The 13,890-nt window shown below is 39.0% G+C and overlaps 1 long non-coding RNA gene across 1 annotated transcript in view; it reads right to left on the bottom strand.

The window, feature by feature from the left end:
- Window positions 1-1,329: 1,329 nt before the first annotated feature.
- LOC126328226 (uncharacterized) overlaps window positions 1,330-13,890 on the bottom strand; it is a 28,415-nt gene continuing 15,854 nt past the window's right edge. Inside the window, exon 2 of the long non-coding RNA XR_007561753.1 lies at window positions 1,330-1,737. This is a non-coding gene — a long non-coding RNA (uncharacterized LOC126328226). The remainder of the gene's footprint in view (window positions 1,738-13,890) is intronic.

Here is a 13,890-nt window from a genome sequence, read left to right as displayed (position 1 = left end):
ATGGACTATCAGCTCGGAGACCATAGCTGTGGTTACCCTTGACGCTGCATCACAGACAGGAGCCCCTCTGATGGTGTACTCATTTATGAACCTGGGTGCATGAATGGCAAAACGTCATTTTTTCGGACGAATCCAGATTCTGTTTACAGCATCATGATGATCGCATCCGTGTTTGGTGACATCGCGGTAAACACACATTTGAAGCATGTATTTTTCATCACCATACTGGCATATCATGCGGCGTGATGGTACGGGGTGCCATTGGTTACACGTCTCAGTCAAGTGCATTGATGGCACTTTGAACAGTGGATGTTACATTTCAGATGTGTTACGACCTGTGGCTTTACCCTTCGTTCGATCCCTACGAAACCCTACATTTCAGCAGGATAATGCATGACCACATGTTGCACATCCTGTAGGGGCCTTTCTGGATACAGAAAATGTTTGACTGCTGTCCTGGCCAGCACATTCTCCAGATCTCTCACCAACTGAAAACGTCTGGTCAATGGTGGCAGAGCAACTGGCTTGTCACAAGATGCCAGTCACTACTCTTGATGAACTGTGGCATCGTGTTGAAGCTGCATGGGCAGCTGTACCTGTACACACCATCCAAGCTCTGTTTGACTTAATGTCCAGGCATATTAAGGCCGTTATTATGGCCAGAGGTGGTTGTTCTGGGTACTGGTTTCTCAGGGATCTATGCACTCAAACTGCGTGAAAATGTAATCACATGTCAGTCCTTGTATAATATATCTGTCCAATGAATACCCGTTTATCATCTGCATTTCTTATTGGTGTAGCAAATTTTAATAGCCAGTAGTGTAATAATTAGCAACAGTTGGAGGTAAGAAATATGCTTTGCCCATTATTTCATAAATATGCTGTCATTCACATAACATGTTCATTATACCAATGTGAACATTATGCTCAGTTAGTATTTCTGAGACTGACTTGGATGTCAGCAACTAGACACAAAAAGATAGAGCTTATACATTAGGGAAATGAAACACTACTGACTTCACTAATAACTAGCAGAAAGCTTTCAACAAGTGCATATGTAATAAAAGTTTGTTGAGTGTGAAAAATGGCAGGCTCTAGACACTACAAAAGTTTGCTGATGTTACATTGCAACCAAGAATTCTATAATCTCAAGAAAGAATGGGGGGGGGGGGGGGGGTAATAAATAGGAATTGGCCCTCTCCCTTTCAAATAAATCATCCTAGAATTCATACCAATCAGTTAAAGGAAACTATGGTTTAATCTGGCAGACAAGACAAGGATCTGAATCCTGTTTTAGAAGATGGCAACATGAAATGAAGAAGACTGATGTGACAAAATATTCCACCTTTATTCCACTGTTGAAATATAAAATATATAAGAAAATATTTGTATATGAAAATGTTCTTGTAAATAAATATATATTTTATGTAAATATATTTGGTCCCAGACATAAAAATTTGTCATTTGCTATGAGCTGCATTTTTATGAATATTATAGCTTATGACAGAAGCACATTTTTCACAATGCTCTACATTGTTAGTAATCAATATTTGTCTTTGGTCTTGTCTTGAAATATACATAAAGACAAATCATTAGAAAAGTAGCTGCCAATGTAGGTAAAACAAGTGTAAAAACACGCTTCTTATTCTCAATGAACTCCTTCTTCCTTTCTTTCTTTTGCTTGTTTGTCTCTTTCACTTTCCCTTTCAGCTGGCGCATTTTTCTGAAGAACTGGGCCTGCAAGACAGTAATGTCATTTAAATTTCATGTAGTAATTTCACAGAAGAGAGGCAACATAAAATGTTTCCAACATACAAAAAAACTAATCATGATGTTAGACAAACATGATGCACATGCAGTCAGTGTCATGAATAAATCAAAATGTATATATTAACAAAACAGCCTGGAGAACTGACTGCCACTTCAATGAAATTAAATGATTTTTTTTACTTTAAAAACATGCAATTAGTCCAAAGCAGGTAAAGAATCAAGGTGTCAGCAAAGCTGGTATGTATTATCTTAAGAATGTATGGGTGTAATATGGGAAACATAGGTGTCATAAGCATTCATAAATCATAGCTATCATAGCTATAATATATACTTTGGTCCTACAGGAACTTACCACCACATAACAGATACTGATCTGGCACACTCTGCATTTAATTAATTCAGAACACATCTCCTCATGTTGAACTTCAGTTTGCTTAATGTAACACGGTAAGTTGAGAATGCACAGCATGGACACTTGATCAACATCTGTCAGATGAAAAATCTCAATACAGAGTATAGTGACTGAACACTCATAGGATTTTGTCTGCAACTTGATGTACATTTCATCTCCAGTAAAACTATGTGAATGGGGAAAATGGTAAGTTGTGCCAGATCCCCAAAAATTGGCTGTGTAAACTGTTTCACAAAAAGGGCACAGAACTTCCAAAAGGAGCAGTGTCTCAACTCTAAGAATGATGGCTGTATCACTCATTTAAAAATTTACGCAATGACAATACGGATGCTAAAAACCAGCACATCTGCTTCACCCCACCTTCCTTAAATAAATATTGCTAATAAGCAGTGATTATTTGAACTTGTGTGCTAAAAAAAAAAAAAAACTTCCTCATTTTGGACATGCCTGCAGGAGCTAATAAGAATCCAACATTAACCAGTTTAATGTCTCAAAAAGTAAACACAAAGGCTTTCTGGGCTAAAAAGAAGTAGCAGAACAGCATCAGATCCATTACCCACGGTAATCTGTTTGTATCAGATTCTTACACAGTTTCATATGCTTGAGTATCAAGTAATATTAGTTCACAATTTTTTCTTTATCTCAGAAAGAATATTAGCAAACATAATGTGTAAGGTATGTTTAGAACTTACTTATTTCAATATAATATTGTAGCTATACTACGTTCCCTAAGATTTTATAATAATAGTTCCCCCTCCCCTTTCCTCATCCTCCAACAACATGTATATGAACTAGAATAATGAATAGTTCCTATTCAGAAAGCAGTGATACGATGAAAGAAAGACAGTGACCACAATTACAGCAGTTGTGAATAGACTCACCTGAACTGTCACATGGCTAATCAAAGGCTTATTATTATTTTCTACAACAACTATTTTAAGAAATGTTTCCAAGAAATCAAATTTATTAAAACAGTACTTCATGAAGGTGAATATTCTAAAAATTGATTGCATATTTCTTGATTTCCAGAAGGCTTTTAATACCATTCTTCACAAGCAATGGCTTCTACTACCATTCTTCACAAACAACTTCTAATGAGACTGCATGCCTATGGAGTGTTGTCTGTTGTGTGAATGGGTTCATGTTCTCCTGTCTGAAAGGTCACAATTGATACTGACACAAAGTCATCAAGTAAAACAGAAGTTATATCTGGCACTCCCCAAGGAAGCGTTATAGGTCCTTTGCTATTTCTAATCTGTATAAATGATTTAATAGACAATTCGAGCTGCCTTCTTAGATTATTTAGATGATGCTGTCATGTGCAATATACTAAAGTCATCAGTAGATCAAAACCAATTGCAAAATTATTCAAATAAGATATTTATATGGTGGAAAAAGTAGCGACTGATCAACCAGTTATGAATAATGGAAAGTGTGAGGTAACCACATGAGTTCTGAAAGGATTTAGTTAAATTTCTGTTATATGATAAATCACACACGCCTAGACTATCAGTTCAACTAAATACTTAGTCATAACAATTACAGACAGCTTAAATTGGACGATCCCATAGGTAATATTGCAGGAAGGGCAAATCAAAGATTGACTTTTACAAGATGCAATGAATCCACTAAAGAGACTGCCTACAATGTACTTGTCCTCTGCCAGAGTATTGCTGTGTGGTATGGGATACATACCAGATAGGATTGATGAAGGACATGGAAATAATTCAAAGGAGGGCAGTTCGTTTTGTATTATCACAAAATAGACAAGAATGTGTCATGGATATGATATGTGAGCTGGGGTGACTATCATTAAAACAAATGTGTTTTTCACTGAGGCAGATCTTTTCACAAAATTTCAATCACCAAGTTTCTCCTCTGAATGTGAAAATATTTTACTGTTGCCAACCTACAAAGGGAGAAATGATCTATATAATAAAATAAGACAAAACAGAGATCGTACAGAAAGATCTGAGTGTTCATTTTCCCCGTGCACTCATAAGAGTTGAACAGTAGAGAAATAACCTGAAGGTGGTCCAAAGAACCCTCTGCCAGGCAACTGAGTGTGAATTGTAGAGCAATCTTGTAAATACAGATGCAGAAAAAAAAAATGTATATATTGTACTGCGAACTGACTGTTTTTTTTTTTTCCCCAAGTTTAAGATTTTTCACTTTATGCATAGTCATTAGACACAACTTTTAAAGACATCTGATACTAGCTGACAAATGTGAACTCTTATTTCTGAAGTATACATAATGAAAAATAAAAATGATTTGTGACACATTGCAATACATTCTTTGTGCAATCCTTTACACATATGGCAGTTACTATGTGGCTTGATTGCAAAATTGAAATTTATCTTATACATATGTATTCAGTTCATGTTCACTGTTAAAATATAGGCTGCTCTTGATTCAGAATGGAGAAGACTTTCATCAAAAAACTGTATGCTTTCTGTATGAGAGCAACCTTTAGGGTCAAGGACATTTATTATTTTTAATGAGAAAGAGCATTTTTGTATAAGTTGTAGAAGTTTATCTACAGAAAAAGCAAAACAGTACAATGTCAGCAGCAAAACAACAGTGGTCCAGTTGTGTTCCATTAACACAACTAAGGAATACATTGCCTAGTTTAAGGCTTTGAAGATTTCCTCTAGAGCTGTTGAGAACAGCTTTCGTGACGTGGAATATTCTTACTCGATCCCTCGTTCAATGCTGAATTTGCCACAGTCCTGTTGCCTAATGGGAGACAATCACAATGACATATATATTCATCAGTATATTAAACTAAATTCCGTTCAAACAGGCCTGGGAAGGCCTATGATACTGAGTGGCTACCATGTCAGCCTCAGCTGATAAGAGTCACTGGATGCGAATATGGAGGGGCACATGGTCAGCACAATGTTTTCCTGGTTGTCATCAACTTTTGGGACCAGAGCCGCTACTTCTTGATCAAGTAGCTCCTCAACTAGCCTCACAAGGGCTGAGCCCTTGCCACTTGCCAACACTGCTCAGGAGACCTAGATAGTCATCCATTCAAGTGCTAGTCATGCGTGACAGAACTTAACTTTGGTGATCTATAGGGAGCTGGTGTTACCAATGTGACAAGGCTGTTGCCCCATCAGTATACTCCAAGGGTTGACTCAAAAGTAATGCCTCCACCTTCGTAACTCTTCAACAGTTTTCAGCATTGGTATGTGGCAGGTACTGGCTTGTTCCGTAGCCTCTTCTCTACAGCTCCAGTTAGCGAGAAGTCTTAGCATTGACCGGTTGTGTTGTTACAGTGTAAAGTATGGAACCCTGTGCAGTCAGTCAGTCAATGTGATTTAAACAACGTGCTGTCATTGAATTCTTGACAGCAGGTGTTGTCCCAAAGGAAATTCATCAGAGAATGAAAGCCATTTATGGTGTTTGTGTTGATGTGAGTACCATGCATCGTTGGGAGAGTAAGTTTAAAGATGTTACGGCAGGAACATCTGACCAGCATGACAAACAAAGAGTTGGACAGCCTGTGACAGCAACCACTAAGTTTCACAAGGAAAACATTGACAGATTGATTCAGGACAATCGTCGTATCACTCAGAGAGAAATTGCAAGCACAATCGGCATTTCATGAGAACGTGTGGGTCACATTATTGCTTTGCTTGGCTAATGGAAGATCTGTGCACTATGGGTACCCCGGATGCTGACTGCTGAAATGAAAGTACACAAACTTGAAATTTGCCACGAACTCCTCTCACGTTACAGGAATGAAGGTGACACCTTTCTCCGTACAATTGTGACAGGAGAAGAAATGTGGGTACGCCATTAAGACCCAGAGATGAAACGTCAGTCTATGGAATATCAACACAAAGACTTGCCCCAGAAAAAGAAATTCAAGACGCAGTCCTCAGCTGGAAAAATCATGGCCACAGTGTTCTGGGACGCAGATGGTGTTATCAATGTTGATTTCCTTGATTGTGGAACAACAATAAACTCGGAGCATTACATCACAATGCTGTGAACTCTGAGACAACAGCTAACAAGGGTCCGAAAGGTAAAGGGAAATGTTTTACTGCAGCATGACAATTCCAAACCAAACACTTCACGTGCCACCACAGCAAAACTTCAGAGACCGAATCTCACCACTGTACTGTATTCTCCACACAGTTGAGATTGAGCACCTACTGTCTTCCATCTGTTCCCAATAATTAAAGATGATCTGCAGGAACATCATTACGCTTCTGATGAAGACGTTGAGAGAACTGTGAGATTGTGGTTGCGGAAACAGAGTGTCGACTTCTTCCGTGACGGCCTCAGAAAACTTGTTAACTGTTGGCAGAAATGTATCCAATTGGCTGGGGATTATGTGGAAAAGTGAATATTAGTAACTAAAGATCGGGACCGATGACCATAGTAGTCTGGTCCCTTTAATCCCACAAACCAACCAACCAACTAAAGATCACATTTTAAGGATTATTTGGTTCCCATCCAAACCCAATTAACGAAGGTGGAAGTATTACTTTTCATTCAACCTTCGGATAATAGACTGAATCAACGTCATGTTTTCTGAAGAGCTGATTCTACAGAATTTGTTGAAAATGAGTGAGAATCATTATGAAAATCTGTGGTACTCTACACTCACTGCTCCATTCCTTAACTTTGTTCATGACTTGGAAATGACCACTGAGCTACACTTCTACAGCTATATGGTTGCTTTGTTTGATTAAAATCCAATGCTTTATCTATGTGGTGGGAACTTGATAAATCTTAGTTTTCATCTTCTGTCTCAGTCTTTTTTCATGAAGCAGAGAATTACAGGAAGAAAAGGAGGATGCAAGTAAATAAGGACAGAAGAAAGATTAGGGCTTGATTTTCCGTCAATGATACGATAATCAGAGATGAAACGAAAGCTACGATTGTGGCAAAGCAGGAAAGGAAAACCTAAAGCTGGATGTTCAGACAGAGTTTTGAATCCTGCTTCTCCTCAATATAAGTCCTGTGTCTTACGACTGACCATCCTTCTGGCTTTGCAGCATTTTTGCCCAAATGTTCTTATTTTTATTAGTACTGTAACTATATTTTTCAAGCTATACACACATTTAATGAAATCTATTAATGTTTGTATGATTTTCTCTCTGTTGTTAGTTATTACGCCCCCTGCCATTTTAACTCAAGAATTATGATCTCTCCCCAACCAAAATGTTCATTTGGGTTTTCCCCATACTCTTACACAATTTTCATTGTACCTTCACACTTTCTCTCAGAGATATTTCCAAATAGTTTTTTTTAGTTTGGAATATACTCTCATGTCCCTATTATTATTTACTCGTAACTCTTGTCTTACCTTAAGTAACTGCTTCATTGCATTTGAGATTTTCTTTCACTTTTCTCTCTTCATACCTGCAACATCTTTTGCTGTCTGCATGAGTACCTTTGTTAAATAACTGCTTCTTTTAGCTATGTCTGCATAACCTTCATTTGCCAACGTTCTGTTATTTTTTTCTTAATTTATTCTTTTGTATTTCCTAATTTTTGACTATATAATGTACATCTACATCTACATTTATACTCCACAAGCCACCCAATGGTGTGTGGCAGAGGGCACTTTACGTGCCACTGTCATTACTTCCTCTTCATGTTCCACTCGCGTACGGTTCGCGGGAAGAACGATTGCTGGAAAGCCTCCGTGCATGCTCGAATCTCTCTAATTTTACATTCGTGACCTCCTTGGGAGGTATAAGTAGGGGGAAGCAATATATGCGATACCTCATCCAGAAACGCTCACTCTCGAAACCTGGACAGCAAGCTAGACCGTGATGCAGTGCCTCTCTTGAAGAGTCTGCCACTTGAGTATGCTAAACATCTCCGTAATGCTATCATGCTTACCAAATAACCCTGTGACGAAACACGTCACTCTTCTTTGGATCTTCTCTATCTCCTCTGTCAACCCGACCTGGTACGGATCCCACATCGATGAGCAATACTCAAGTATAGGCCGAACAAGTGTTTCGTAAGCCACTTCCTTTGTTGCTGGACTACATTTTCTAAGGACTCTCCCAATGAATCTCAACCTGGCACCCGCCTTACCAACAATTAATTTTATATGATCATGTAACAGGATAGCTAAAAAAATCTATTTACCAAGTGGCAGCAGGAGAACACACATATAAAAGGTGTTACAGTATGCTAACGTCCAGAGCCAGTGGCTCCTTCTTCTGTTACAAGGGCTGATAAGGAAGACATAGGGGTGACTTAAAAGGAATGGTGTGGTTTAGGAAAAGGGGCAGAGTTCGGAAAAGTCACCCAGAACTCTGGGTCAAGGGAGACTTATTGGATGGTATCAGAAGGAAAGAGTGATGGTTAGGGACTGGACTGGATGAGAATTGAAAACCTGACAGCTTAAAGGCGTAGACATACAGTGTAGGCTGAAAAAATATTATCAATATATCGGCATAACAATCCACATTTAATGTGAAGTTGTGGCCACATTCACCCTTAACAAGCTGATTATTCCATGTGGTGATAATGCATACCACAACTTGCTATCCCTGAGTGGAGAGATTTGATATACAGATCGTGAGGATTACAGCCACACCTTCTTGTACTTTTTCTTCTGCGGCGCTACAGTCCAGGATGAATCTTGGCCTTCCCAATGAGTTTCCACCATCCATCATGGTCACATGCTACCCTCCTCCAGTTTCTGCATCCGTGCTTCCATAGGTCTTCTTCCACTCCATCCAGCACTCTTGCTCAAGACCGACCTTGACCTCTTTGTCCTCCTGGATTATCAAAGAGTTTTTTTTCTTGTTTTACCAACTCAGAATCCTCCATTCTTGCCACATGACCTGCCCATCTTATCCTTTCTGATCATATGATTTTGTTACAGGAGTATCAGCATGTATAGTGTACAATTCTGCATTGTACCTTTTCCTCCATTGTTCTCTCTCATACACAGGGCCAATTATTCTCCTCAAAACTTTCCTCTCAAATCCATCGAGTAGCCTTGCATTGGTTTCCGTCAAGGGCCATGTTTCCGAAGCATAAGTGAGAACTGGTCTAACAAGGGTTTTATAAATAGTGAATTTTGTTGGGCGGCTGAGGAGCAAAATATGCCTTATTTGCTGATATCAACCTAATCTTAATTTCAGTTGAGATGTCATTAAAGCAAGTGACTATGGAACCAAGATACTGAAAGCTATCAACTCTTTCAAATGTGTATCCATTCACACTGAAAGTTGATGGCATGTTGGGTTGATATGCTTTCCCACAGGCCATTTATTTAGTTTTATCTTCGTTTATCATAAGACCCATCCTCTTACTTGCTTGACTTAAGGCTGTAAAAGTTTCTTTCAGTGCTGGTACTGTCTGTGCTATGATGTCTGTGTCATCTGTATATGCTAAAATCTGCACTGACTTGTAAAAGATGGTGCCCCTAGAATAGTGGAGGTTGAGCCAAGTAGATGACAAGATTGAAGGATGTGTTGCAAGGATGACTTCCCTCTATATGGAGAAGCTAGTGTTGAGGTGTAAGGATCCAAATTATATGCGTTGTGGGGCAGCCACTGGAACTCAACATTTTGTGATCAGCAAACTCTTCTGAAACTCAATGGTTCGCTCTGCTCTCTGCTACAGTTTCGTAATGGTGATTTAGTCTAGTGGACAGCTGGTTGGTGATCATCCCCACAGAAAATGCTGTATATAAATTGCAACAGAACTTGTATATGAGATGACAGCTTTCACAGGTGGGCTTGCCTCTGACACGATAGAATAAGACAGTGATGGGACTGGAGTAAGATGTGGTGAGTGGGAGTATTGGACAGGTCTTGCCCCTGGTCTTTAACAGGGGTATGATCCATGTGGAAGTGGTTACAGGGGGGGAGGGGGCACACTCATGTCCTACTAAATGTGGATTACTACTACTACTACTACTACTACTACTAATAATAATAATAATAATAATAATAATAATAATAATAATAATAATAAATAAATAAATAAATAAATAAATGCCATGTGGCTAGGGCCTCCCATCGGGTAGATCGTTCGCCTGGTGCAAGTCGAGTTGACGCCACTTCGGCAACTTGCATGTCGATGAGGATGAAATGATGATGATAAGGACAACACAATACCCAGTCTCTGAGCGGAGAAAATCTCCGACCCAGCTGGGAATCAAACCTGCGCCGTTTGGTATGACATGCTGTCGCGCTGACCACTCAGCTACCAGGGGCGGACATAATAATAATAATAATAATAATAATAATAATAATAATAATAATAATAATGTTGTTGTTGTTGTTGTTGTTGTTGTTGTTGTTGTCTTCAGTCCTGAGACTGGTTTGATGCAGCTCTCCATGCTACTCTATACTCTGCAAGCCTCTTCATCTCCCAGTACCCACTGCAACCCACATCCTTCTGAATCTGCTTAGTGTATTCATCTCTTTGTCTCCCTCTACGATTTTTACCCTCCACGCTGCCCTCCAATGCTAAATTTGTGATCCCTTGATGCCTCAAAACATGTCCTACCAACCGATCCCTTCTTCTAGTCAAGTTGTGTCACAAGCTCCTCTTCTCCCCAATCCTATTCAATACCTCCTCATTAGTTACGTGATCTATCCATCTTATCTTCAGCATTCTTCTGTAGCACCACATTTCGAAAGCTTCTATTCTCTTCTTGTCCAAACTAGTTATCATCCATGTTTCACTTCCATACATGGCAACATTCCAAACAAATACTTTCAGAAACAACTTCCTGATACATAAATATATATTCGATGTTAACAAATTTCTCTTCTTTAGAAACGCTTTCCTTGCCATTGCCAGTCTACATTTTATATCCTCTCTACTTCAACCATCACCAGTTATTTTACTTCCTAAATAGCAAAACTCCTTTACTCCTTTAAGTCTCTCATTTCCTAATCTAATTCCCTCAGCATCACCCGATTTAATTTGACTACATTCCATTATCCTCGTTTTGCTTTTGTTGATGTTCATCTTATATCCTCCTTTCAAGACACTGTCCATTCCGTTCAACTGCTCTTCCAAGTCCTTTGCCGTCTCTGACAGAATTACAATGTCATCGGCGAACCTCAAAGTTTTTACTTCTTCTCCATGAATTTTAATACCTACTCCAAATTTTTCTTTTGTTTCCTTTACTGCTTGCTCAATATACAAATTGAATAACATCGGGGAGAAGCTACAACCCTGTCTTACTCCCTTCCCAACCACTGCTTCCCTTTCCTGCCCCTTGACTCTTATGACTGCCATCTGGTTTCTGTACAAATTGTAAATAGCCTTTTGCTCCCTGTATTTTCCCCCTTGCCACCTTCAGAATTTGAAAGAGAGTATTCCAGTCAACATTGTCAAAAGCTTTCTCTAAGTCTAAAAATGCTAGAAACATAGGTTCTCTTATCTCCAAAGGTATCTTTAATTTTCCTGGAGCAGTATCTATCTTACCCCTAGTGAGATAAGCTTCTACATCCTTACATTTGTCCTCTAGCCATCCCTGCTTAGCCATTTTGCACTTCCTGTCGATCTCATTTTTGAGACGTTTGTATTCCCTTTTGCCTGCTTCATTTACTGCAGTTTTATATTTTCTCCTTTCATCATTTAAATTCAATATTTCTTCTGTTACCAAAGGATTTCTAGCAGCACTCGTCTTTTTACCTACTTTATCCTCTGCTGCCTTCACAACTTCATCCCTCAGAGCTACCCATTCTTCTTCTACTGTATTTCTTTCCCCCATTCCTGTCAATTGTTCCCTTATGCTTGCCTTGAGACTCTGTACAACCTCTGGTCCTTTTAGTTTATCCATGTCCCATCTCCTTAAATTCCCACCTTTTTGCAGTTTCTTCAGTTGTAACCTACAGGTCATAACCAATAGATTGTGGTCAGAGTCCACATCTGCCCCTGAAAATGTCTTACAATTTAAAACCTGATTCTTAAATCTCTGCCTTACCATTATATAATCTATCTGATACCTTTTAGTACCTCCAGGATTCTTCCATGTATACAACCTTCTTTTATGATTCTTGAACAAGTGTTAGCTATGATTAAGTTATGCTCTGTGCAAAATTCTACCAGACGGCTTCCTCTTTCATTTCTTAGCCCCAATCCATAATCACCTACTATGTTTCCTTCTCTCCCTTTTCCTACTGACGAATTCCAGTCACCCATTACTATTAAATTTTCGTCTCCCTTCACTACCTGAATAATTTCTTTTATCTCTTCTTACATTTCATCAATTTCTTCATCATCTGCAGAGCTAGTTGGCATATAAACTTGTACTACTGTAGTAGGCATGGGCTTTGTGTCTATCTTGGCCACCATAATGCATTCACTATGCTGTTTGTAGTAGCTTACCCGCACTCCTATTTTTTTAATCATTATTAAACCTACTCCTGCATTACCCCTATTTGATTTTGTATTTATAACCCTGTATTCACCTGACCAAAAGTCTTGTTCCTCCTGCCACCGAACTTCACTAATTCCCTCTATATCTAACTTTAACCTATCCATTTCCCTTTTTAAATTTTCTAACCTACGTGCCCTATTAATAGATCTGACATTCCACGCTCCGATCCGTAGAACGCCAGTTTTCTTTCTCCTGATAACGACGTCCTCTTGAGTAGTCCCCGCCCGGAGATCCAAATGGGGGACTATTTTACCTCCGGAATATTTTACGCAAGAGGACGCCATCATCATTTAATCATACAGTAAAGCTGCATGTCCTCGGGAAAAATTACGGCTGTAGTTTCCCCTTGCTTTCAGCCGTTCGCAGTACCAGCACAGCAAGGCCATTTTGGTTAATGTTGCAAGGCCAGATCAGTCAATCATCCAGACTGTCGCCCCTGCTGCCCCTCTTCAGTAACCACATGTTTGTCTGGCCTCTCAACAGATACCCCTCTGTTATGGTTGCACCTACGGTATGACCATCTGTATCGCTGAGGCATGCAAGCCTCTCCACCAACGGCAAGGTCCATGGTTCATAATAATAATAATAATAATAATAATAATAATAAAAAGAAGCTGCTGGAGATGTCGCTAAACACAGGGATGTTACAAATAGTTTTGTGTCAAAGAAAAGAATTTTTTATATTGTTTGTTGACTATTAATAATAACCAGTCAGTCATACAGATGGCAGCAATGGACACCTGAAAATGATGATGGTGTGAGAGTACCTTGGGATTGTTGTCGTTTGATAAACGTTATAATTAATACTACTATTACAATCAAGGATCCTCCATTTTGACAATTCTGTCATACTTTTCACAGTAAAGGCGTTAATAAACAAAATATATATGGAAGACCACTGAGAGCCAGAGACAGGGGAAAAAAAATCATCTCTGTATTAGGTGGGACAATTCAACAGAATGGTAGGAGTACAATCTGAATGTTATACGGTATGTACTCACAAATCTGTGAAACATAAGACATATAAATGAATTTCTGAGAAAGAATGATCCTTATCCAATAAAGTAAGAACAAGCAGTGAAATATAAGAACTTATCACACATCGGATCTGACTCCCACTTTCCAGTCGAAGCTGTGACGATGGGTAATGACTCATGTCTCGGTAGCACAGTAGGTAAGAGCATTACTGGCTATAAGCATGGCTCTAGATACAAGTCCCTACGCTGAAAACAGTTTTAATCTGTCAGACTATTTCACATCATAACTCACTTCACAGCAGAATGAAAGATTCATGCTAGAAACAACCCCTAGACCA

Source organism: Schistocerca gregaria, chromosome 2, assembly GCF_023897955.1.
Source record: "Schistocerca gregaria isolate iqSchGreg1 chromosome 2, iqSchGreg1.2, whole genome shotgun sequence".
In the NCBI taxonomy this organism is placed as follows: Eukaryota; Metazoa; Arthropoda; class Insecta; order Orthoptera; family Acrididae; genus Schistocerca; species Schistocerca gregaria.
This window is presented reverse-complemented; position numbering and strand designations above follow the sequence as displayed.